General features: G+C 36.7%; 1 long non-coding RNA gene across 1 annotated transcript in view; it reads right to left on the reverse strand.

Moving 5' to 3' along the window:
- LOC149072369 (uncharacterized) overlaps window positions 1-26690 on the reverse strand; it is a 214464-nt gene extending 187774 nt beyond the window's left edge. The window contains exon 1 of the long non-coding RNA XR_016194409.1: window positions 26560-26690. This is a non-coding gene — a long non-coding RNA (uncharacterized LOC149072369). The remainder of the gene's footprint in view (window positions 1-26559) is intronic.
- Window positions 26691-27143: the final 453 nt, after the last annotated feature.

The raw sequence follows: 27143 nt of genomic DNA on the forward strand, positions 1-27143 counted from the left end.
AGAAAGAAAATGGCGAAAATATGTAGTATTAATTCTGTGTACTGTATGTACAAGGAAGTGTATTCGTATGTATCCGGGGAAAAAAATGCTCCCATTTGCAATTTTTCTCCAGTTTTTCATTCCAGGGAATTTTTTTCCCCCATTTTTTTCTTTATGGATGTGGAAATTAAATTTTTTTTTTTTTTGTTTTGTGTTTCTGCCGTTTTAGACTTATTTATTTACAAGATTAGTTGCATTATATGTATACTGTGTACTGATGGTATTATTAGGATTCTTTTTTTTTTTAATTCGCGAGATGATTGGATTTGGTGATTGGCTGACGAGATTTAGTTTTGATGATTTGATGTGTGTACTGTGATACTGATATGCTGATGAATTTTCGTGCTTGTGTTTTTTTGGGTTGTATTGAGTACTTTGAATGGTACTCTGGAGTATACTGATTAATTTTTTTTTTTTTTTTGGTGCTAACTGTACTGACCGAATTTGGTATATTTTAGACGTGATGCAAGTGTACTAACCAAATTCGGTATATTTATGCATTGGATGCAAGTTTACTCGCCGAATGTGGTATATTTTAGGCATGTCATAAAAGTGAACTGACGAAATTGGGTATATTTTAGGCGTGTGTACTGACCGAATTCGGTATATTTAGGCATGTGATACAACTGCAGTGACCAAATTCGGTTTATTTTACTAATTTTTTGCAACTTTACTGACCGAATCCGGTATAGTTTACGCATTTTATGCAACTGTACTGACCGAATAACGTATATTTTAGGTATGTGTATGTGTACCAACTGAGATTAAATCCGGTATATATTTTAGACATGTGATGAAAGTGTATGTGGTATATTTTAGGCAGCACTGACCGACTGAATGTGGTATATTTTAGGCAGCACGTGATGCAAGTGTCCTGACCGAATCCGGTATATTTTAGGCATTGGATGCAAATTACTAACCGAATTCGGTATATTTAGGCATTAGATGCATTAAAGTAGGCCACTGTATAGTCTACTGATTGAATTCGGCACATTTTTTAGATGTTGTAGATAAATTGTGCTGATGAAATTCCGTATTTTTTTGATATGACATGTACTGTAGTAGGTGTACACTAATGAAATTCAGTATTTTCAGGGATAATATGAGTGGAAGTACACTCAAAAGAAATTAGGTAATTTTTTGCATGATATTAAGTATACCCACTGATGGCATGCAGCACATTTTTATACGTTATGCATTTCAGTACGCTAACAAAATAAGATATTCAGGCATGCTATTTAGAATAACAAAATTCCGTCATTTTTTCGGGTATGTTATACATTGTAGCAGTATACTGTCAAAATTTGCCATTTTCAAATACGTTTGAAACGTAAGTATACAGTAGGCCTACTGATAAAATTTAATACTTTTACTAAGAATTTTTGTGTGTATCGTAAATTTCAATTAATATGACCAAAAATCAGTACAACAAGCATGTTAGAGCATTGCAATACAGGCCCAATAACAACATTCAGTAACTTTCGGAGTTTTTATGTACTGAAATTAACCAAGAGCATTCAGTACTTATTTTAGTATTTCGTGCAATGAAGTAGACTATGTATTCTGATAAAAGTTTCATGCCTTATCATACTACCCAAATAAATTTCAGCATTATCGGTACGCTGTTTGTAGAGGCATCACAAATTCGGATATATTATGCATCTAGCAGTACTGACACATTTTTCATGTTACTTACAGTAAGCTTTACTGTGAAGAGTACCGACGAATGCCTAGTATTTCACTTCAAGTGAAAAAAATCGGAAAAATTTCATTTATTCTCAACTCATGTTCTATAAAATTCATTTCAAGGTTTTCAAAGTACAAAGCACAGCTGCAATTTTCCTTCTTTTCCTTTGTAATATTCTACAGATGGTCATACAAATATTATGTGAATCTATTAAAACTACGACCTTGGAGTAAGCACATGCAGTCAGTACATAGCGGTTTCCCGGATGTTTTGATGCAAGCAAGAGGGGGCTCTGAATTTCCAAACCTTTGTGCCCCACATTTTGTCGGTTGGTCTGACGAATTTTTTTTGCACATACTTTTTTTTTTCATACTAACCATTCAGTATTCAAACCCATCCTAAAGGTGGGATTTCGTCTGTGGGTACAGGGGAATATTTTCAAGGTTACGCGTGTTGTGTCAACGGATAATGTAAAAAAAAAGTACCCCACGGGTACCCCTTACTGTTCTCCCACTATAAGTGACCCATTTCGATTTAGTCTGGTTTCAAGGTCAATTTCTGTACATTCAGTACTTTTTTTAACCGTTAAATGGCAACGGGTACCCCCCCCCCCCAATAAACTCAATTCCCTTTAAATTCCACACGTGAACGATTCTCAAAAATCTTCACTTGACCACAGAAATTCGTGAAAAAAATATGCCCAATAATATGACAGAACGGATATGTGCAGGGTATAGGGCCATAATGTTAGTATGGCTATCTGTAAAATATCACAAAGGAGAAGAAGGATTGCATCGGTACTTTGTACTTTGAAATAGACATGAGCTGAATATATGCAAATTTTTTATGAATTTTTCACTTAAAGTGGAATACTAGTCTTTTGTATGCTGGTATTCTTCGCAGTATAGATTATGGTAAGTATCATGAAAAATTTGTCAGTACCGCTAGATGCGTGATGTACCCGAATTTTCGAGATGCCTGTACAAAACAGCGTACCGATAATACCGAACTTTATTTCGGTGGCATTAAACTTTTATCAGAATAACATACTTCATTGCACAAAACACGAAAAAAGTAGGTCTGCTGATTGATTTAGACGAATTTCAGTACATAAAAATTCAATTTTGTTTTTAGGCATGCTTTAACATGCGTGGTTTACTCATTTTTCAGTCATATTAATTAGAATTTATAACACCAAACACTATTGTATTTTTTTCTCAGTACTGTATACTTACACGTAAAACGTATTTGAATGTGCTGAATTTTGTCAGTATAGGCTACTTCAATGTATAACATATGTATCTGAAAAATGAGTAAATTTTGCTATCATACCAAAATACATATTATACCACAAAGCAGGGCCGTAACTAGGATTTTTGCTGCCTGGGACAAACATTATTTTGCCGCCTCCACAACTTTAAAATTTGATAATTCTATAGCGGAGTTCTTTGTTCCCACCTAAAACTGCCACCCCATAAATTTTGCCGCCCGGGACAGTTGCCCCCCCCCCTTTAGTTCCGGCTCTGCCACAAAGCACTGAATTTCATCAGTATTAATGCTTCAAAATGACTGGAAAAGTATCGAATTTCGCCAGTACCTACAATTTGAAACATGGCATAGTGTAGACCTAAATGTAGCCTAATATCGAAAAAACACGGAATTGCGTCATCATAATTTGTTCCACAACATATAAAAAGATGTACCAAATTCGGTCAGTAGGCCATACAGTAGGCACTTTAATACATCACATGCCTAAAATATATCGAATTCGGTCAGTACACTTTCATAAAATGCATAAATATACCGGATTCGGCCAGTTCATTTGTATCACCTGCTAAAAAAGATACTGAATTCAGTCAGTACACAATCAATAAATTTTATCAGTACTGTATACGTACATTTCAAACGTATTTGAAAAGGGTAAATTTTGACGCGATAAGCGCTACTACATACCCAAAAACTGACAAAATTTTGTTATTCTACAATGCCATCAAGTACTGGAATTCATCGATACAATTTAATGCCTCAAATACCTGGGAAAGTACCGAATTTCGTCAGTACAATTTGAGACCTAACATGCCTGAATCTCTGAATTTTGTTTTTAAACACGTTTCAGGGTGTTGTGAATTTTCTGGTGTGTTAATTTTTTATATATTCCACAATATATTCCATAAGCGAAGAAACGATTCTAGAAGTACTGAGAAAGAAAGGTACTTTCGGGGATGTTTAGGTGCGCCATAAATTCCTCCAGGGATCAAATGCGTAAAATACAGTATATCGATTCAATCGGTACACTTGCATCAAATGCGTAAAATATATCGAATTTTGTCAGTACAAATTTGTCAGTACACAATCAATAAATGTCTCATCAGCAGCACTGTATATTTTACATGTGAAACGTATTTGGAAAATGATAATAAATTTTGTGACTACAATGAAAAAACATACCCGAAAAATCTACAAATGCTTAACGTACCAGTAAGTACTGAAATTCATCAGTATAATTCAACGCCTCAAACGCCTGAAAAATACCGAAATTCGTCAGTTCAATTTGAAGCATAACATGCCTGAACATATCTGAATTTTGTTTTTCAACTCGCTTCAGGGTGTTATGAATTTTTCTGGTGTTGAGTTCGTTTTTTATATAATTCTATAAGCAAAGAAAAAAAAACGATTGCGGTAGTACTGAGAAAGTACTTTCGGGGGGGTCTTTATATGTATGTGTACATGTATACTCCGAAGAGGAGGGTCATAAACTCCTCGAGGGGGTTGCCCATAATATTACCCAATGCTCTGGTGGTCTTTTTGCTTAAAAAGTTTGAATGGGTCTTGCTTTTGCTGCTGCTATCAGAACAACTGAGGCACTTACTGCTATTGCTCGCACAACTACATACAGTACAGTTAAGTTCGCCCGGAGCACCTCTTCCTCGATTCAAGTACTTTTCCCCAAGAGAGTTCCTATTTTTATTTTCTTTTTATTCCTTTTAAGTATTTTTTGGCTAAAAAAGATTCACGCAAACAAGAAACTATTTTCAGTTTTCAAGATTCTTCAGATTTCTTGCCGTGATAAGCGCTTTTTTCCCCCCACCTTAAAATTTAAACTTGAACTCTCTTCCTGGAAATGAGGTGAAGATTAGCAATGCAGTCGAACTTGGTTATAACGGCCTCGGTTGTAGCGACAACTCGGCTATAACGTCAATATTCGGTGGGTCAGGACTGATTCGCATAGAGCCCGGGGTGCTCAACCTTTTCGGGAGTGCGGGCCACTTCATTGGTTTGGAAACGTGTCGCGGGTGAATTGAGTCATCTGGAAATGTGACGTAAGTCACTCGGAAGTCTGAAAGTGTGCCGAGGGCCACTTGAGTCATCTGGAGTCATCGCGAGTCACTCAGGTTATACGAAAGTGAGCCGTGGGCTGTGTGTGCTTAAGTGATCTGGAAATGTGTCGCGGGCAATTTCAGTGATCTGAAAATGAGACGAGAGCTACTTAATTGATTGATCTCGAGAGCCATTTATGTGATCTATAAAAATGCAGTGGGTCTCGTAAGGGGGTATTATAACAATGGAATACAGTTGTTTCCTGATGTCCTATGCGGAGTCCACTTCGACATAGGAGCACAAAAGGTTGATCCCTAATCTTCTCTACAGGGTAGTTATAAATAAACTGACCCTACTCTGACTCATGTAACGCCCATCCTGATGGAGGTATTTTGATGAGACTTGGTATAATAGGATATATGGACTATGAGAAAAAGATTCAATAGAGAAATAGTTCAATTTTTGACCACCAGGTGAAAAAGTGGAGCTTTTTAAACCATTTTTTCCCCATGGTCCAAATGAAGTATATACCAAGTTTGCAATGAAATACGTCCCCCCACAACGGGTGCTACATAGGTCAGAGTAGTGTCAATTAAGCTGAGTAGTGTTAGTTGAATTATACTGACACTACTCCGACCTATGTAGTGCCCATTGGGGTGGACGTATTTCATTGGAACTTGATATATATGTTATTTGGACCGTGGAAAAAAAAAAAGATAACTGCGATAAAAAGGGCAACTTTTTTACCTGTTGGTCAAAAATTGAACCATTTTGCATTGAATTTTTCTTTTCCCCCATGGTATATACCACCGTTTCTCAACCTATGGTCCACGGACCAGAGGTGGACCGCGACGATGGTATAGGTGGTCCACCGGCATAATGGATGATTTTATTTCTAATTAAATGAAAAATGCTTTGATTGATATATAAGAAAAAATTCTTATGAGTTTAAATAAAAATTAGACTTTCTCTCATACTTAGGGTGAACATGTCTAATCGAAGAAAATACTGTAAATCGCAATACTAAATATGGAGTAAATTACAGGCAAAAAAAATGCAATTTACGACCACAGACGCCGGAACCTAGGGCTGAGGCCATTTGATCCCCCCAATAAATTTTGTGAGTCCCCTTTAATCGAATAACTAACGGATATAAAATGCAATGCCCCTCCTCTCTCCTGCGTACGCACTGGAGTCCCGTAATACGGAGGGGACGACCAGCAACTTTCAGCCCCTGAAATGTTTTCTTCATATCGGCGTCTCTGCTTACGACAAATTTGCTAATTATTACGAAAATTGCTGAAGAAAGGGGAAATAAAGGACTGCAGCATATCGTAGTAAATTAAAATGTATTTCATGAAAAAGCATTCGCCATGACTGGGGGAAACATTTTCATTGGGAAAAATACGCGAATCTGTGATCTGTTTGTACAGCAAAATACGAGATATTGCCAATTGTTTCCTTAAACATTGCCACAAGTTGGCAAAATCACCGATTATTGCTGAAACAGACGAAAATTATGAATAAGTAGAAAATGAGAGACTACTGGAACTTGCAGTGAATTGAAATGTAGTTCACAGAAAAAACGTTGATCATGACAAACGTGTGAGATAAGTATTTGTATATAGTCATAATTATCACACACATAGTACAATTTATAAGTTATGAAAGTTATCTTTTCATTCACCATTTTAAGTAAAGATAACAAATTCGAATAAGCTTCGTTGAAAAAAAAACGGGACTATTATATGTACCAATACGAAATAGTGATTATGCATAATAACTGGCCGAATGTGATAAATTTAGTACGATTTATTATCACGTTTACCAACGAAGCTTGGGTATTGTGCATATTCACTGGTAAAAGTAATAAATTTAGGGGAAATTAGTAGGCGATTATGCATAATAACCGGATTTATCACATTTCAGCGTAACATATATAACTTCTAATACTCTCGGCAAAGGAAAAAAATGTATTTATTACATAAATCATTCGAGTTTAAATAATCACGATATAAATTAAAAATCGAATGATATTGATTAGACCCATGAAATAAGTGTTTGAATAAATCAATATCAATAAAAAAACCAGAACCTAGTGAGTGTTTTCGCTTTATTTTATCTCCCCATTACAGACATCTCACATATCGTACTTTGATGAGCGAAAAGAACCTACTCAGTCCCTAGAACCTCTAGGGACCTTTCCTCTCTCTTCTCGGTCCTTGCCGTATCATTCTTCTAAAACATTCCGGGCCTTTTCAGGGGACGGGTAACAATTTAAAATCAAAATTCAAAATTCGCATTCCTCCCAATTCTCACACAATTTATTTTCCAAAAATTGTTCTCAAAAAATTTCTGAATTTCCCCGTAATAATCCTAAAAATTTCTCTAATGATATAATATTTTATTGGAAATAAATTAATTTCAAGTTTTTGCATATATATGTTACGGTGAATGTGATACATTCGGTTATTACACGCATTATTCGGTTATTAGCCGGTTGTTATGCATGATCGCCAAGCATTTTGGCAAGTTTGATAAATTTACTAAATTTATCAATTTTACTGGTGATTATGCATAGTACCCAAGTCTCGTTGATAAATTTTATATATTTCCCTAAATTAATCACTTTTGCCGGCGATTATGCATAGTACCCGAACGTCGTTGGTAAATTTAATAAGTACTAAAAAATTATCGCTTTTAACGGTGATTATGCATAACGCAAAAGTGTCGCATCATTGGGAAACATGATAAATCTTACTATATGATTAATACCATGCAATATGAGTAATACCATGCATGTATTGAATCATTATATCGGGGTACGATCGTGAAATTTGTTATCATTATATCGGGGTACGATAGTAAAATTTTTTAATATTATATCGACGTCTGACTATATTCATCATACGTGCTAGACTCATGTGGAATTTTTTTTTCATATTTATCAAATTCACCAATTACACTAGGGTATTATGCATAATCAGAGATAAAGGCAATAAATTTCAAGTATTTATCACATATATTAACGACGCTTGGGTATTATGCATATTCACCGGTAAAAGTGATAAAATTATCAAACTTATCAAGATGATTCGCAGTTATGTACAATAACCGCCAATCGTCTGTGCAAGTTTGATAAATTTATCACTTTTACCGGTGATTATACATAATACCCAAGAGTATATGCCTAATAAATTTCATAAATACTTGAAATTTATCACTTTTACCAGTGATTGTGCATGAAACCCTGGTGTAATTGGTGAATTTGGTAAATATGAAAAAGTTCCCAATAGGAGTCTCGGTAGTATGTTTGATGAATGTAGTCGAACCCCGATATAACGAACTCCATATTTAATGAATTTCAACATTTGACGATTTTTTTTTTCGAATTCAGTCCCTGCGTGAATCTGTTAACTTGTTCGTTAAATCGAATAATTTGTTAAATAGAAATTCGTAATATCGGGGTACGATCGTGAAATTTATTAAATAAGAGTTCATTATATCGGAAAGCGATCGTAAAATTTGCTAAATGTAAGCTCGTTATATTGAGGTCCGATTTTATAATTCTTCAAACAGGAGTTAATTATAGGAGTTATTTCGATGTTCGAAAAAAGTCGTTAATTCCGAGTTCATTATATCCGGTGCAGACCTGGCTCACGACGGTAAGCTACATAGCAAATCTTATCACGGCAATGGGACCGATTTATCACACTTACCAATATGAAATATCGATTATGCATAATAACCGGTAAATGTGATGAATTTAGTACGATTTCTCATGTTTATTACACATAATCACGGTAAAAAAGTCATAATTTTTTTAGCATTCACCAAACGTACCGACACGATTTGCGATTATGCATAACACCAACACACACACACACAAGCGTCGTTGATAAATTTTAGAAATACCGAAAATATTATCACTTTTACCGGCAATAATGCATAATAACGAAGTTTTATTGGCAAATTTGATATAAAATGTGTCGCCTTGATATCTGTAATTATGCATAATACGTAAATGTAATTGGTGAATTTGATAAACATGAAAAAAAATTCCAAACGTGTCTAGTATGTGTGATGAATATAGTCAGACCCCGATAAAATAACAAATTTTGCGATAGTACCTCGAAATAATGTCACATTACATGTACGAATTATCATGTACTGTATAGTACGCTATAGCATATTATATAGTACGATTAGTCGTGTTTAGCAACGGCGCGACGCTTGGGTGCTATACATAATCGCCGGTAAAAGTGATAAATTTAGGGAAATTTATCAAACTTACCAAAATGCTCGGCAACTATGCATAATAACCGGATTCACCATCTTTACCGTTACATACAACTCCTTTATTCCCGAATTTCACATTCCTACACGCGATTCTTCAATTTTTCAAGGAAAGTCCAAAATATCCAAGAATTTTTAAACCGGAGGAAATTTTTTTTTCTCTTTAAATCGCAGCTCTCGAGTAAAATCTCGATGTATATTCGCGGATTCACACACATACTAAAAAAACGGGAAAAACGGGAAAAGGACAAGATATGGTTGCTCTCCGGGGCACGTTTTTGACCGACTTGACTCGGACACAAAATGTTTACCATACGATCTGAAAATAAAAAGAATTTGTGTTTCTTTATTTTTTGTGTCCATAAAATCCAGTGAAAGTATCGATATATTTCCGTATAAGATCGATACGATTACAGTCAAACTCGTTTATAACGACAGACATTCAAGCGGCAGCATCGTTATAACCGAGGTATTACAATATTTTTAAGATACTATACAAAATATGTGTCAGATGGCTATTTCAAACACCTAGAGATAGATAATACAGAAATAAAAGTGAGCGCATCACACATCCTCAGGATATGGTCATCGTATAATATAGTGGATCCCGCCTATAACGTTTTCAAAAAAAAAAACCGTCATGAAAAAACGTTGTAAGCGGGAAAACGCTTTGCAAGTCACTTCATTGGTTTGAAAACACAACGCGGGCCGCCAGTTAATTAAGTGTTGTGGAACAGTGCCGCAGGTTACTTAAGTGATCTGGAAGGCCACTTGAGTGATCTGTAAATATTCCGCAGGACATTTAAGCGATCAGTAAATGCACCGCGTGTCGCTTAAGTGCTCTGGAACCGTGCCGCGGTGATATGTTAATATTCTGCGAATCACTTTAAAGATCTGGAATTGTGCCACGGGCCACTTAAGTGATCTCTAAATGTACCGATGGTCACTCAAATAATCTGTAAATGCGCCACGAGTAGCTTAAATGCTCTGGAACTGTGCTGCGATAATCTATAAATATGCTACGGGTCACATAACTAATCTGGAACTGCGCCGCGGGACATTTAAGTGCTCTGTAAATATACCGCGGGTCACTCAAGTGATCTGAGAATGCACCGCGGGTCACTTAAGTGATCTGAAAATGTGCAGCGGGCACTTAAGTGATCTGGAGATGTGTCACGGGTCACTTAAATTATTTGTAAATGTGCCATGGGTAGCTTAAATGCTCTGGAACTGTGCTGCGATTACCTGTAAACATGCTACGGGTCACACAAGTAACCTGGAACCGTGCCGCGGGTCATTTAAGTGCTCTGTAAATATACCGCGGGTCACTCAAGTGATCTGAGAATGCAACGCGGGTCACTTAAGTGATCTAAAAATGTGCAGCGGGCACTTAAGTGATCTGGAGATGTGTCACGGGTCACTTAAATTATCTGCAAATGTGCCACGGGTCGCTTAAATGATGTGGACCTACCGTGGTGATTAGTGATCTTTAAATACGTTGCGGGTCGCATAAAAGCGATCTGGAACCGTGCCGTTAGCCACAAAAAAGCAAAAGTGTTACAAAAAATTTTCGAAGTAATGTAGATAAAAAATTTATAAAATATATTAATAAAAATACCCGAAATCATTTCGTTTTCGTTATTGTTTTGTTGCTATTTGTTTCGATATTTTCCCCTAAAAATTAAGGTTCTTTATCATTAAGTTTTTATAGAAATCAATTAATATATAAGAATATCATGATTAATAAATTTAAAATTTTTTTAGGATTGATACGGTATAGAATAGATTTCAATGGATACCATTTTCCATGAATTCGAATTACGGAAGGAAGCTCTTATGGAGTAAAAGTTCCGTATAAGAGCCCTTAGATATATAATGGACTCAATAAACGCATATACACAAATGTGTAGATATTTCAGAAATATGTACATGGAAGTAGATTTTTATGTCACGTATTAATCGGTGAGGAATGTGTGTTTCCCTTGAGACAAGACAGGGAACGAGAACATCCCGGAAAATCCATCGAAACGCGTGGAATTTCTCTAATTAACCGCAACACGAAATCATACTTTTCCCTCCCAATTTTCAAAATGAAACTTTAAAATCTTGGAAATTAAGAAATGATTGACACGTACATGGAACGTATAAGCAGGACCGCCCTTATCAGACGCGGAGGGAAATGATTTCGGGGCTCTTCAGTCCAGGTTTTATATATTTTGAGCGGGGGTAGGAATCTGGCATGCGAAGATGTATGGCATATATACAATAGGCTATATCACAGAATCTACAGGAATGCTGAAAATTACAGGGTGGTCGTAATTAAAGTTCCCTTGAGTGAACTCGGAGTAGTTTTTCCTCAAAAACCGGCTTATCCGAGTACAGCCGAATTTTTAGGATATCTTAATGAGACCATGGGAGAGAGATTTATGAAATGAAAAAATAGTTAGATTTTCGACCACCAGGTGAAAAAGTGGCGCTTTTTTTTATTGCATTTTACATTTCCCATGGTCCATCTTCTGATTCTGGAATACGTCCACCAGAATGGGCACTACATACGTTTCAGTAGTTTCAGCGTACCGACACCGCTCAGACTAATGTAGCATCCGTCACTATGCTGATACTACTCCGACCTATATAGCTCCCGTTCTGTTTGACGTATTCCATTGAAACTTGGTATATACGCTATATGGGGCCGTTCAAGTATTACGTAAGCAAATTTTTAGCCATTTTTGACCCCCCCCCCCCCCGTCAGCAAAATTTCGTCATCAGCTCTGCCTCTCTGAATCCAACTCATATTTTCATAAAGGGTGGTTGATGACGTAAGCATTATCCAAACCCCCCCCCGTCATCAAAAGTCAGCAAATCGGAAACCCCCTCCCCCCCATCGATGATGACGTAATACTTGAACGGCCCCTATGATGGACCATGGGTAAAAATGTAAAACGCAATAAAAAGACACTTTTTCACCTGGTGGTCGAAAATTGAACAATTTGTTTATCTCATAAATCTCTCTCCCATGTTCATATTAAGATATCCTAAAAATTTGGCTGTATTCGGATAAGTAGTGTTTGAGAAAAACTACTCAGAGTACGGGAACTTTAATTATAATCACCCTGTATATCTATTCACTATTGAAAATTCAGAATTAATGAGAGAAAAAAATCCAGAATGAATATGGAAATTCAGAATTAATAAGGAAAAAAAAATCTCGAAATTGAGATTGGTTAATTCGAAAATAATTCTAGAATCGATGAAAATTTGGAACTAATGAGAGTGAAAAAATCCCAGAATCGATGAAAATTCGGAATTAATAATAAAAAAAATCTCAGAATTTGGGGAGAGAAAGATGAAAATGTAGAATTAATGAGAGAAAAAAATCCCCAAATTGGTGGAGATGCGGAAATAATGAAAGAAATAATTCCAGAGATGGAAATTCGGAATTAATACGGAGAAAAATCCGAGAATTGATAGAAATTCAGAATTAATGAAATAAATAATTCCAGAATTGATGAAAATTCAGATTTAATGAGAGAAATAATTCCAGAACTGATAAAAATTCAAAATTTATGAGAGAAAAAAATCCCAGAATTGATGAAATTCCGAATTAATGAGAGAAATAATTTCAGAATGGATGAAATTCCGAATTAATGAGAGAAATAATTTCAGAATGGATGAAAATTCAGAATTAATGACAGAAAAAGTCTCAGAATTAATGACAGAAAAAGTCTCAGAATTAATGACAGAAAAAGTCTCAGAATTAATGACAGAAAAAGTCTCAGAATTAATGACAGAAAAAGTCTCAGAATTAATGACAGAAAAAGTCTCAGAATTAATGACAGAAAAAGTCTCAGAATTAATGACAGAAAAAGTCTCAGAATTAATGACAGAAAAAGTCTCAGAATTAATGACAGAAAAAGTCTCAGAATTAATGACAGAAAAAGTCCCAGAATTGATGAGAGAAAAAAATCCCAGAATTTATAGAAATTCAGAATTAATGAGAGACAAAAATCCCAGAACTGATGAAATTCAGAATTAATGAGAGACAAAAATCCCAGAACTGATGAAATTCTGAATTAATGAGAGAAATAATTCTAAAATTCATGAAAATTCAGAATTAATGACAGAAAAAGTCCCAGAATTGATGAGAGAAAAAATCCCAGAATTGATGAAATTCTTAATTAATGAGAGAAATAATTCCAAAATTCATGGAAATTCAGAACTAATGACAGTAAAAGTCCCAGAATTAAAGAAAATTCAGATTTAAAGAAAATTCAGAATTAATGCGAGAAAAAATCGCCAGAATTAATATAAATTCGGAATTAACGAAAGAATATCCCAAAAAATCGCAAATATATTTGATATACGTATAGTTTTTTTCATTTCTATCACCGAAATTGCGGGACCACCCAAACCGCGAGGCCCGATGTGACCACACCTGTCGCGTACCCCTAAGGTCGGCTCAGCGTATATGCAGTACTTTGATGACGGTGGATTATTAACCCTTTAACGGCCGAGGGTCATTTATATTGAAGTTTTAGGAAAGTCCCTATTTTCAATATATACGTAAAATGTAGCAAAAAATCCAATTTTATTCCCTTTTAAAAACTGTTTTTCACCTCTTTTTTTTGCAGTATTTTATCTAGTTTTTTTTTTTTTACTTCTTTTAGCATCTCATTGGCCATCGGGTTCCCTCCCCGTACCCTGCGCGACCCTTTTTTTTTTCATTTCCCCCTTTTTTATCCTTTACCTTCATTGAGCCTCCCTCCTGTGCTTTCCCGGAATTCTATCACAATTTGATGGATTGCATTGCCATGTTAGAATGTTATGGTGTTCGTTTTTTTTTGTTTTTTCTTTCATTTTATTTTTCGAAAAACTACTGTTTTTTCAGGGGTTTTTTTTTATTTCTACCCTGGGAACTAGAGCGACGGGACGAAAGAAAATGGCGCAAGTGTTTAATTGCGATTCGTATTTTTTTTTTTTTTTTTGGAAATTCATTTGGTTGTCTTTTACTGATATTATTATTTACTGTAAATGTGATGAATCCGGTTATTATGCATAATCACCGACCGTTTCGGCAAGTTTGAAAAATTTCTTTAAATTCACCACTTACCGGTAATTATGCACAGTGCCGTCTTAACGCATGGGCCTACCCGGGCACGGCCCTTGTGCCTCAAGAGAAAAAGGGCCTCACAAAAATGAGATTCGGTTGAAATTTTCAAGGATTTACCAGATAGGACCTCCGAAAAACCACTTGGCCCGGGGGCCCATGATACTCTTAAGACGGCCCTGATTATGCATTATACCCAAGCGTCGTTGGTGAATTCGATAAATGCTAAAAAAAAAAAAAAATTCTCTTTTACCGGTGGTGATGCATAATACCCAAATGTCGTTGTTATGTTAAGGTAAATGCGATAAATCGGTTATTATGCATACTTACCAATCGTCTTGGTAAGTTTGATAAATTTATCACTTTCACCAGAGATTATGCATAATACCCAAGCATCGTTGGTAAATTGGATAAATACTTGAAATTTATAGCCTTTATCTGTGATCATACATAATGGAGGAAAGAAAGATTCAATAAAAAAATAGTTCAATTCTTGACCACCAGGTGAAGAAGTGGTTCTATTTTATCGTAGTTATCTGTTTTCCATGGTCCAAATAACGTACATATCAAGTTTCAATGAAATATGTCCACCACAACGGGCGCTACATGGTCGGAGAAGTGTGTGTCAGCATAATTAAGCTAAGTTATGTCGGTTGAATTATACTGACACTACTACAACCTATGTAGCGCCCGTTGTGGTGGACGTATTTCATTGAAACTTGGTATATACGTCATTCGGACCATGGAAAACAGATATAACTGCGATAAAAAGCGTCACTTTTTTAACTGGTGGCCAGAAATTGAACTATTTTTTGTTGAATGTTTCTTTTTTCCATGTTCCATATATCCTATATGCTAAGTTTCATCAGAATGGGCTCTACATATGTCTGAGTAGTGTCATTTTGGTTATAACCTTCCTATATAGCCAACGATGCTTGGGTATTGCGCATAATCACCGGTAAAATTTATGAATTTATGAAACTCATCGAGACTATTGGTGATTATGCACATAACAACCGATTTATTATATTTACCGTAACATAATTACCATACATTTAAATACCTCTAAATTTTTTGGAAGCAAATTCGTTTCGATATTTATAGGACTGTAATTTTAAATATTTTCACATTCATTTTCTTGCATAATCCCATCTGAAAGAAACCTGGAACGTCTCAACTCTGACAGGCTGTTCAAAATGTCATATTTATCAGCAATTCTTCTGAATCTGCAAATCAGTTTCCGTTGAACGAAATAAATCAGGCCCGTAACAAGGCTGGGGCAAACCGGGGCACGGGCCAAGCGCCCCGTGCCGAATGGGGCCCCACAAACATTTACACTTATTTTGCATAATAATAACGCTTTCAAGAGGGGTTCCAAAAAAATGTGCAACCCGGGGACCGGAAAAGGCACACTGCGGCCCTGATATAAAGTCACACAGAGGTATGTCTGGACTATAGGGTGGTTGAGGCAATAACACCCTATGCTTGAACTGGATAGATAGCGAACTTCTTCGCAGTGCCGTCTTAACGCATGGGCCCACCCAGACACGACCCGGGGCTTCAAGACAAGAGGGTCCTCACAAAAATGCGATCTTGTTGAAATTTTCCAGAATTTGCCAGGTAAGGTCCTCAAAAAAATCACTTTGCCCGAGGGCCCATAATGCTCTTAAGACGGCCCTGCTTCATCGTACCCCTTTTTTCATTGAATTGGACTGGAGCGACTGCCCAGGGAAATATTGAAAGAAAACTAAAGAAAGATATTAATTTAAGATCTTACAGGGCTGTAACTAGGATTTTTGCCGCCCCCCCCCTACTTTAAAATTCGATAATTTTATAACGGTGTTCTTTGTTCCCACCTAAAATTGCCACCCCCCTAAATTTTGCCACCTGGGGCAGTTGCCCCCCACTTTCCCCCATCCCTAGTTACGGCCCTGATATATATAAGGAATTAATTCAACGGACCCGAATTGAAGATTTTGCTTTTTTGTTTAAATACCAAAATATATTTTGCCTCACTTGTTAATGACAGGATCGTAACTAGAGGGGTGAGCAACTGCCCCGGGCGGTAGAATTTAGGGGGTGGCAGTTTTAGTTAGGAACAAAGAAGACCATTACAAAATTATCGAACTTTAATGTTGTGAGGAGGGCAAAAATCCTATTTAAGACCCTGGTTAATGATGTTCGAAATGGATTTATAACCCTTCGTGATCCATGTCGAGGTGGAATTGACATTAGAAAGAAATGGTCTTCATTGTTACAACGACCCCTTACGATTACAGGAATGCCCCTAAATGTTAGCTTTTGTTCTTTGAATAGCTTACAAATAAGTGCAATAGCTTATAAAATACAACAGCCAACATCTTGGGGCCTTCTTGCAATCGTGATTGCAGGAGGCCGCTAGAAAGTGCGAACTATCAAGTACCAATGAAGTACCAGGAAAACCTCTGGACTCCATGGTTAATTCCCTCCATGGATTTTTTCCACATAAATTTGCACCAGCCCTAGCGAGCCTGTTTATGTCATAATGTGGCATCTAACTACCTGTAACTATTGTTAATTTGTAATGCTTATACGAAGTGATTTGCACTGCGGATGATTTAATAACCAGAGTCAGGTGAATGTCCTGATAGCTAATATTCAGATTTTCATTAATAAAAGGGGCCAGAGGGCTCACATATTTTCGGACACTACAGCTTCGGGAAGTCTTCTCGCTTTTTGTGCTCCAGACTCTGTTCACGTTGGAATTCATAGCTCTAGTGTCTAACTGTTGCTCTGGACGATGTACTATCTACTTTTTCCTGATTTCCCATGTAATACTAGCTCCGCTTGAAATCATTGGAAATCATGACTCGTAATTGAATCCTATTGAGATCTATTTTTCTCCGCGCCTAATTTGTCCATCTGAGCAGTTTTCACGCGACATGCCTCTCCTTCATAACACAGCCTATGAAAATGTAGTTGAGTGCTCCACCATGCCTCAGATCAATATATTCCTTGCTTTAAAAGAAAGTTTTCAGACCCTGACAATACATATCCCTACATGCATAATGACCACCATAATAGTTGTTCCTCATGCTGCCATCTATGGAAGGTCTGCTAAAAACTCTTTCAGAGTGGCCATCGTAATATCGACCCGTTTATACACAGCGTCTTAGGTGCATCCAGTATAGTCTCCACCGGTCAGTCTTAATCGGTTGGATGAATCTTATAATAAAGAGGAAATGACCATAGATTTCTAGAATCAAGTCCAATGGTCATGTTCAACCTTCTTGAGAATCACAGGTTTGTATTTTAAAAAATGTATACAGGCTGTCCCTAATTGTTTGCACAGCAGATATTGTCGTGAGCGCAATTACCACCGCAACCGTTGACTTTGGAAACATACTTTCAATTGCAAAAAGTTTTGACGTGCAGTTACTTAAAATCTCAAAATTTGTTTGAAGGGGTCGTATACATAAAAAAAATAAAGAAATTAACTTTTCATACAGTCCCCGCGTGTTAAAACTTCCAATTATGAAAATGTCGGTTCCAAAAAATTTCATATTTTTAAATGCAATATTTTTCGAGATATTAAATATATAAAACTATTATGTTTTAACAACTTATCACTGTGTGTTAGCAATTTTCATTAGCTCAAAAGTTGCCATTTTCAGGGACTGTACACAAATAGAATGAACTAAAAAATTTTAAGTTTTTATTCACAATAAATAGCAATTATACAACGTATTTTTTTGAACGATTATTTTGACAATTACAGAATTTTTACAATTTCGAATTTAATTAACGTTTCGTCATTCGCGAACCACACCCTCGATCATTGACGTTAAATGCTAAAAAACTTCAAAATCAAATATTTCCGTTAATATTGCATTTAAAAATATGCAATTTTTTGTGTATATATATATATACAGGGTGATTATAAAAAAACTATCCCGACATATGGGCCCCTAACTATCATACCATTCACAGAAACTGAATGAAATTTTGGCATAAGGTATTTTGATGTATGCGCTCAAGAATGATATGGAAAACAACAGTGTCACTCCAACAGTTACGGTTACAGTGAGAAATTTTCGAAAATATCAAATGGCAACACCAAGTTTTTTGTATTGGAATGTGATCTCCATTGTGAAAAACCCTAAATAGCGTTCGAACGGCAACTGTAGCATGAAAATCACCGGCGGTAGATAGGCTGAAAGTGAGGACAACCAATAAGGACAGAGAAGCATCATAAAATAAAGCATTTTATTGTGTTTTTTCCACATGACCTTGTGGAGGACTGATCTCAGCCGAAGAAACGGTGTGACGAATGAAACGAACATTAATGCTCTGGTGCACGGCAAAGTCCTTTTTACTTTTTCCTTGCCCAGCTCCGGGGATTTTCGTGCTACAGGTGCCATTCCAACGCTATTTAGTGTTTTTCAGTATGGAGATCGCATTCCAATACAAAAAACTTGGTGTTGCCATCTGATATTTTCTCACTGTAACCGTAACTGTTAGAGTGACACTGTTGTTTTCCATATCATTCTTGAGCGCATACCTCAAAATACCTTATGCCAAAATTTCATTCAGTTTCTGTGAATGGTATGATAGTTAGGGGCCCATATGTCGGGATAGTTTTTTTATAATCACCCCGTATATATATACCCTGTGTGATAAAACTTCCAATTAGGAAAATGTAAATGCGGCTCTGAGAAGTCATATACAAAAAATTTCATATTTTTAAATGCAATATTAACGGAGATATTTGACCACTTGGTACATTTACGACGTCTTGAGTCACCGCACGTCGATTGAAAACTTTTCGTAATTAAAAGTATGGTTCTAACGTGTTCCAGATATCAGCAGTGCAAACAATTTGGGACAGCCTGTGTAGTTCTCAGTTCTACCGTCTGAAGGCAATGGGAGAATTTCAGATTGCAACTGTCACACCAGACAAAGCAAGGGCTCTGTCCCTTCCGGGATATTTTAGCCTTTAACGCAGTTTGGTTGGGCTATGCTGGGGTGGGCTAGTTACAATCTGGAGCATGCTCCAGATTGTAACTAGCCCTTGATAGTCAGTAGAACTCTAATCAAACTCACCGAGTTCCCACGGATGATCACGAAGCGGTTAGCCAGCCTTCTATTTGATAGGTCTCGATTGGAATCCCAATCCGCATATGCATAAAATGACCATGGTGGGTAAAATAATGACCACCTGGAAGCGTAGATGTGTTCCAGTACTACGTATAAATGACAAAATTGAATACCGGATGTAAAAGGGAACAGTATCTACTGAATTATTCGAGAAAAAAACCCTTTTGATGCGGAAATGCTAGAACCTCTTTATCCTCACTCCTTCCTTTCTTTAGTCCTCCTTCTATCGCAGTGTCGCGCAGAAGGCCACCACCACCACCAAACAGCTTGCGCAACTCTCAGAAGAAAAAAAAAACCTTTGAGTCAGCAGCCTTCAAGTAGGTACATTAGAAAAAATTTGAAGAGGAAATCGCACGCGTGCAACAAAAGGGTCCCAAAAAAATGGAATAGTACTTCAAGGAAAAGGGTTAGGGTACAAAAAGTGAAAGCATCGTCAATAGTTGAACGAACGCCATTGAGAAGGTTGCTGGTCGTTGAACTCAAGTTACATTGCGTGAACTGTATGGAATGTTCTCACCACATTTTATATTGTAACAACTGTGTTTCTCTATGACTAGTAACACAACACACACGGCACGGCCCGACTACCAGAAATGTACCGGAAAAATCATGTTCTCGGGAGATTGGGGGGGGGGGGAATTCACCGGATATACAGGGTAGTAAGGAAAGTCTCTAGGCCACGTTTTACTGGTGAACCATTGATTCCAGAGGCATACTTCCAATTAGTATTGCTCTCTGTATATGATTAGGGAATGGTAATCATTCAAGAAAATGGCTATAGAATGAAGCTTCAATAAATTTCTCGTCGTCTGAATCTATACCTTTGTCAGTCTAGAAGCAGTGTTTCCGAAAGCGAGCAATATCGTCCCCTGAGGGGTGATGGAATGATCCAGGGGACCGGTAGAAGCTACGGGTATAATATAGGATCCTGTGGGTTGGCGTCAGTTGTTAGGGGGGGGGGCGATGAGAAAAAACAAATTCTGGAGAAGGGGGCGATGGAACAAAAAGTTTTGGAGCCGCTGGTCTAGAATTTAGAGTATTTGGGCTTTTTTGGTGGTATTCAAAGCTACCTATATCCAATACATGGTGGTCATCATCACGTTTTTGCAAATTTCGTATCTACGTGATTTCTCAGATACCATTTAACACTTTAAGCTGCACACACACACAGAGAAATCGCTTAACCCCATTAAAAATGCCATATCTTTTTTAAAGAAGTAGGCTTTTTCTTTCGATTTTCAACAGGTGAAAACTAAGGGGTATAGGGAAAAGCGTTTCCTCATTGAGAAATGAACTTTGCAAAATACCTGGGCTTGTGTCAATGTTAAAATAAGAGGCTCTTTAATAATTTTAAGGGGGCGAAAAATCTCGTCAATGCCGCGAAAAGGATTAAAGCTGTTGCGTTGCTCAAAATTGATATTTAATTCTCGGCTATGCTGGAGCTAAAATTATTTAAAAATGCCTATGAAAAATATTTGGATCATCAAAACAGTTTTAGATTTTCAAAAGTTGATCTAATTTTGTCGGATATGCATACAAGTATTACTCAAAGTATGGGTCGCAGCTCCTGGGGGCGTCAAGCGGTGAGCTGGAGATATTCATTTGTGTGCCTATTTATGTTTTGAAGTGACTCTTTTATAAATGAAAATATCTACTATAAATCAGCGTTTCTCAACCTATGGTTCACGGACCAGAGGTGGTATTGCAGCCAAAAAATGCAATTTGCGAAAAATTTGTTAATTACCGCTAAAATGGGCGAAGGGTGTGGGAATAAAGGGCTGATACAAATCGCAGTAAAGAAAAACCTATTTGATGAAAAACGTTCAAATGACTAGATGACCATATTTCATTGAGAAAAATAAGGCGGACAGGGATCTTAAATACGGGACGTCGTCAATTGTCATCCAAAACGTTGCCAAAGTCGGCGAAATCCCCATTTGAACCATGAATCAGGCAAGGGAGCCGCTGATTACAAAAGTTTGAGAACCACTGCCTTAATCTAATAAGGACTCGATATTTTTTCATCACATGCCAGATAGTATTAATAGGTATTACTAGATATGCAATATACAAATGATCAAAAATTTCATTTGTTTGTAATGATCCGAACTGTCGCCATTTTCCTAAAACTACAACATTTTATTTTATTTTTTCAAATATTTGACTACGGAGAATGAAAATGTGACCATGGTAAAACATTAGTACTCAACTAAGCCAAATGAAGGTTTATAACTAGATGGTAGGGCCGTCTGAACGAGTTAAGGGGGGGGGGAGCAATTAAACTTCTGTAAAGATATCTTATTTGCAGTGCATGGGCCCACTTGGGCACGGCCCGGGGCCTCGAGAGAAGAACCTCACAAAAATTAAATCTAGTTGAAATTTTCGAAAGTAAGCATGTAAATTTGTCTGGTGGGCCTCAGAAAAATCACTTGGACCGGGGGCCTATGATGTTCTTAAGACGGCCCTGCTTATTTGTTAAACATTGAATCGAATTAGTAATAGCAAATTAAAACGAAATATTGAGTAAAAAATCAAAGTGAATAAAAATCTAAATTTTTCAAATCTCAAAAATCTAAAATCTGTAGACTCGGGACCCTTTTGACCCACCCGTTAAGACACAACAGCCAGGGTTTCTTAACCTTTTTCAGCCACGACCCAAAATCAACAAGATCAACATCGCAAACTTTGGGTTTAATTTTTTATCTAGAAATATAAAAATATTCCTAAACAATAAAATATGTTTGGTTTTAAGAATTTTCTTAAACCACTCAGCGACGTGTTATGGCCAATGTAGCCTGGACCAGGGCCCTGAATCAAACTGGAGCCCTCACTTAATTAGCCGAAATCTTCACTGAATGCTTTCATTCATTTTGCTTTCACACAACTCTGAAGTTATTTTTCATAAAAAAATCTGAATTTTTAAAAACTAAAATTATTTTTTTTCTTGTTAATTTTCAATTTTTTTCAGTTAAGTATTTCATTAATTCTTTGCATCGTTTTCCACTAATTTCGGAAATATTTTCATTAATCCTGGTATATTATACATTTCTTTCGTTAACTTCGAATTTTCATCAATTTTGAATCTTCATTAACTTATTTTTAGTGTTCATATTTAGGTATAAATAAATTTTTCATTCTTTAATATTGTTATGCCTTTTGACTGCCGACTTTTCAGAGGCGGACGCACTGGATGCGCACCCTGGGCCCCACTTCCGAAAAGGCCCTTCAAAACCCCAACTTTATACTTTTTTTTTCTAATTTAAGGGGGCCAGTATTATCTTCTGCTCCTGGGGCATCGACAGACCTCAATCCAACTCTTTGGCTTTCCAAAAAATATATAAAATCGTGACTCTCAAGACAGAAAAAAAATGTCTGGGGTCTCGATCCAGGTCACCGCGATGCTCCGGACAGTGCCGTCTTAACGCATGGGCACGGCCCGGGGGTCCCAAGCGATGAAGGGGCCTCACAAAATGAGATCTGGTTGAAATTTTGAGAATTTGCCAGGTAGAGCCTCACAAAAATCACTTGGCCAGGTGGCCTATGATGGTTTTGAGACGGCCCGGCTCCGGAAACCAGTGGCGCAACAAATGGATTTGTAACAGAATTGTATATGGATCTACACCATTATACAGCAGTTTCCCAAACTTTTCGTTAGAGAGATTCCCCTTCTTCAAAATTTTTTTCTTCTCCCCATAGGATAATATACTAAACCCTTAGCTTCTACCGCTCCTAGACCTTTCTATCGACCCCCGGGGGGCGATATTGCCCACTTTGGGAAACACTGATCTACACACAGTCTTGAAACATTTCCTTTGGTGATGACCAGGGCCGCAACTAGATGCTTGGGCACCCGGGGCAAGCGCTCATTTTGACGCCTCCTCGTAATGTTGAAGGGGAGGTTTCAGAATGAAATTTGCGCCCCTCGGGTCTAGCGCCCGGGACACGAGGCCCGCCTTTCCCCCCCCTAGTTGCGACCCTGGTGATGACATTTCCTAGTGATGATCAATCAGTATGCAATTTACTAAAACTTCAGAAAAAAGATGAATTAAAAATTTGCATCGCCCGGAAAAATTTAAAAAAAAAATCAATTTTGAGAATATTTTTCTGCCTCATTTGCATAATCTTAATCCGTCTAAAAACACCGTGTGTGTGTGCGTTTTTTGAAAAGTACAAAAATAACTCACTTTTGTCTCGAAGGAAACAACGATTCTATAAATAATCTTTACCGCCATCTACCGTAAACAAAAAGCACTAAGCGAATAAAAATTTATGTTATTGGTCGGATGCCATCGAGTCAGTAGATAGTGGGCGTGGCCATATAGATTCACGGACAGAGCAAACATTTTGATCCGGGGCCGCAGGGAACGATGGGAAGAGGGGGGGGGGGAATTCCAGCTGCGCGAATAGGGTGGGAGGAAGAGGGAGGAGCGTAATTTCGGGAATTAGGAAACTTTTTTGTCGAAAATTCCGTTAAAAAAACCACTTTTTGCAACTTTTTCCAGGACAAACATAAAGGTCCATCAGTTAAAAAATATGCTGATCCATTTATCCCTTGGCATTGAAGGCTTCTATTCGGTGCATTTTCTTGCCGAATATTTCGAGAAAAATCACTTTTACCAACTTTTTCCGGGACAAACAAAAATGGCCATCAATTAAAAAATATGCCGGTCCATGGATCCCTTGGAATTGAAGGATCCAACTTAGCAGAGCCCCGTCAGCCTACTTCTGATGGGAGCCCATGAGTTATTGTCCGATTGGTATAAATTGAATATTTTATAAAATTTATTTTTTATATAACATTTAAAATTATATAATTTAAGAAAATTTTTTGTTGAATATTTCGAGAATAATCGCTTTTACCAATTTTTTCCGGGACAAAAATAAAATGCCCATCAATTACAAAAATTGCGATCCATGGATCCCTTGGAATTGCAGTATTCAATGCACAGCAGAGTCCTATTAGCCTACTTCTTATGAAGGCCCATAAGTTATTGTCCGATTATTAAATTGGAATTTTATATAGGATTATAAACGATCAATTAATGAATTCATTTTCATCAATTTAATCAATGTGAAATAAATTATAAAATCGATCAATTTTATCTTCATATAAAATAATTTTTCATTAACGAAATAACATATCGACTCCTGCAAACTATTATTCGAATAATGAATCGTAATTTATAATTATTATAATTAATAACTGATGTAAATAAAATCAGATCACATGAAAAATTGATATTTTGAAAAAATAAATTAAATTTAAAATTTGAGTATTTTCCATTAGAAACAAAAATATCATCATTATTATAAATACAATTCACCACTCATAATACCACAATAATGTCATAAAATAATCAATAAAACTCATTTAGAACAACGATTCCCAAACGGTAGTTTGCGGCACTTTAGGGTGCCGTGGCAGGCATTTGCCTAGAGGTGCCGAATTCCCATGGACAAAATTGGAAATCACATACTAAGTAGGCCTATGGCAATGAATCAGAACCGATGAGTCGCGGCACTTAAGGGTGCTTCTAGTTTTTTGAGATCTGGTCAGGGTGCCGTTAGGCATTTCTCAAATTTTTATCTTATTCTCGAGGGGGGCGCAAACGTAAAAGATCTGGGAATCTCTGATCTAAAGCATCAAGAATATTTATATATTTATATCATGACCAGGGCACCTATAGGTCGATACTTTTGCTAATCCCAAGGGTCAGAATTTTTCAAGGGCCTCTTTTTAGAGAATTTCGTCTAAAGCAGCGGTTTCTCAACCTTTTTTGACTCGCGGAGCCCTTTTTAGTAAAAAAAAAATTCTATGGCGGAGCCCCGTAGGCCCATTTCTTAATTATTCATCAAAGTTACTTATTTATTTTTACTATTAAAAAATATTTATTATTTTTTCAATTTTACTGGGTTTTTTCCCCTCAAGCGGCCGCGGAGCCCCTGGAGAGTACACAAGGAGCCCCAAGGGTTCCGCGGAGCACCGGTTGAGAACCGCTGGTCTAAAGGAACAGAAAATAATATGTTTATATCGGGTCTCCACGCTAGGTTCTGCCACCCGCAACCGTATGGGGTGCCATGATCAGGACATAGGCCTATAATCGATCAAATTAATAAATATTAATATAGAAATGCACATGTAACGACAAATAAAAAAATAACATATAAGTTTATATAGTAAGACAGGCCCATGCCCGGCCCATGTTCCTGCCTAAAATGCAGACATTTAGAACATGCATTGAAATATAGTATTTTTATACAAATTCTCAAGATACCCAATATTTCAAAATTTTTACATAATTATTTTTCAATGTGTTTTTAAGCTTGAGGCCTAGGCTTGTATAATGAGATTTTCATGCAAAATTTTCGTAAAAAATTATATACCAATGTTTAAGAAATATTTTTATATGCATTTTTAAGATTCAAGTCTAGGCCAGTGAAGAACCGCAAAAAAAATTTCAAGATATCGATGTTTTAAAAATTTTATAGAAATATTTTTAAGGTATTTTTTTGGCTCAAGCCTAGGCCAATGAAGAGAATTTCGTACAAATTTACAAGATATCAATATTTTGAAATTTTATAAAAATATTTTGAATGTGTTGTGGCCTCAAAGTTCAGGCCTAAATCAGTAAAGAGATTTTCATAAAAATTTTCAAGACATCAACGTTAAAGAAACATTTTTTAATGCATAGTATTTTCGAAATTCAGGCCTAGGACAATGAAGGGATTTACATACAGATTTTCGCAATATCAATACTTTTAAAAAATTATATCAAGTTTCAAAGTTTCTGCCTAGGCCACTGAAGTCCATATCACGAGTATGAATTAAAGCGACCCATAGATAAGTTGTTTTTTATAACTTCCGGAAGTGATGCCTATGTATAACACCCAGTTCCTATTCCTTGAGAATATCCAAATTCGTCCCTCTAAGGCACGGCCTAACTTATAAAAAATACTATACGTGAAATATCCTTACCTGTTCAAAGAATAAGATATATATATCCAAAGTAGCACAAAAATTCTGGGAATACAGCCTATACAACACACACATAGGCACACACACACTCTCTCTCGCGCACGTGGGCCAACACAAAAATCACCAACTAAAAACTCGCATCCGGTATTCCACGTGAAAAAATCCCAACACTGTCATCCGAGGCAAAAAAAAAAGTAAACCGTTATTCTACTTACCTAAACTAGAATATAGGCCGCCTATCAATAGAAGCCTTTTTTTTGTCATTCAAAAATCCCTATACCTAAAAAAAAAACGGGTTGTGGGAGACGAAGTATATAAAAAAATATATGTATATTTAGGTCACTATGCAAAAAAGCTTTTGCATAAAAAATAGGCACCCCCCTTCGTTCCCTTTAAGCCCCTCACCTATAGGCTCCATACATAATACATTCTAACCTACTTTCTACCGTAGGGTAGACAGGGTACGTATAGAGTAAAAAAAAAACAGGATGTATCGCAAGGTAGGGCTGTATAGAGGACACATGGGCTCGGGGATGTAATAAAAAAAAGGGAAAACGGGCCTAACCTAGGCGGTTGGTGCTTTT

Source organism: Pholcus phalangioides, unplaced genomic scaffold, assembly GCF_987345545.1.
Source record: "Pholcus phalangioides strain wild (caught in Gottingen) unplaced genomic scaffold, Ppha-v1.0 ptg000017l_1, whole genome shotgun sequence".
Classification (NCBI taxonomy): domain Eukaryota; kingdom Metazoa; phylum Arthropoda; class Arachnida; order Araneae; family Pholcidae; genus Pholcus; species Pholcus phalangioides.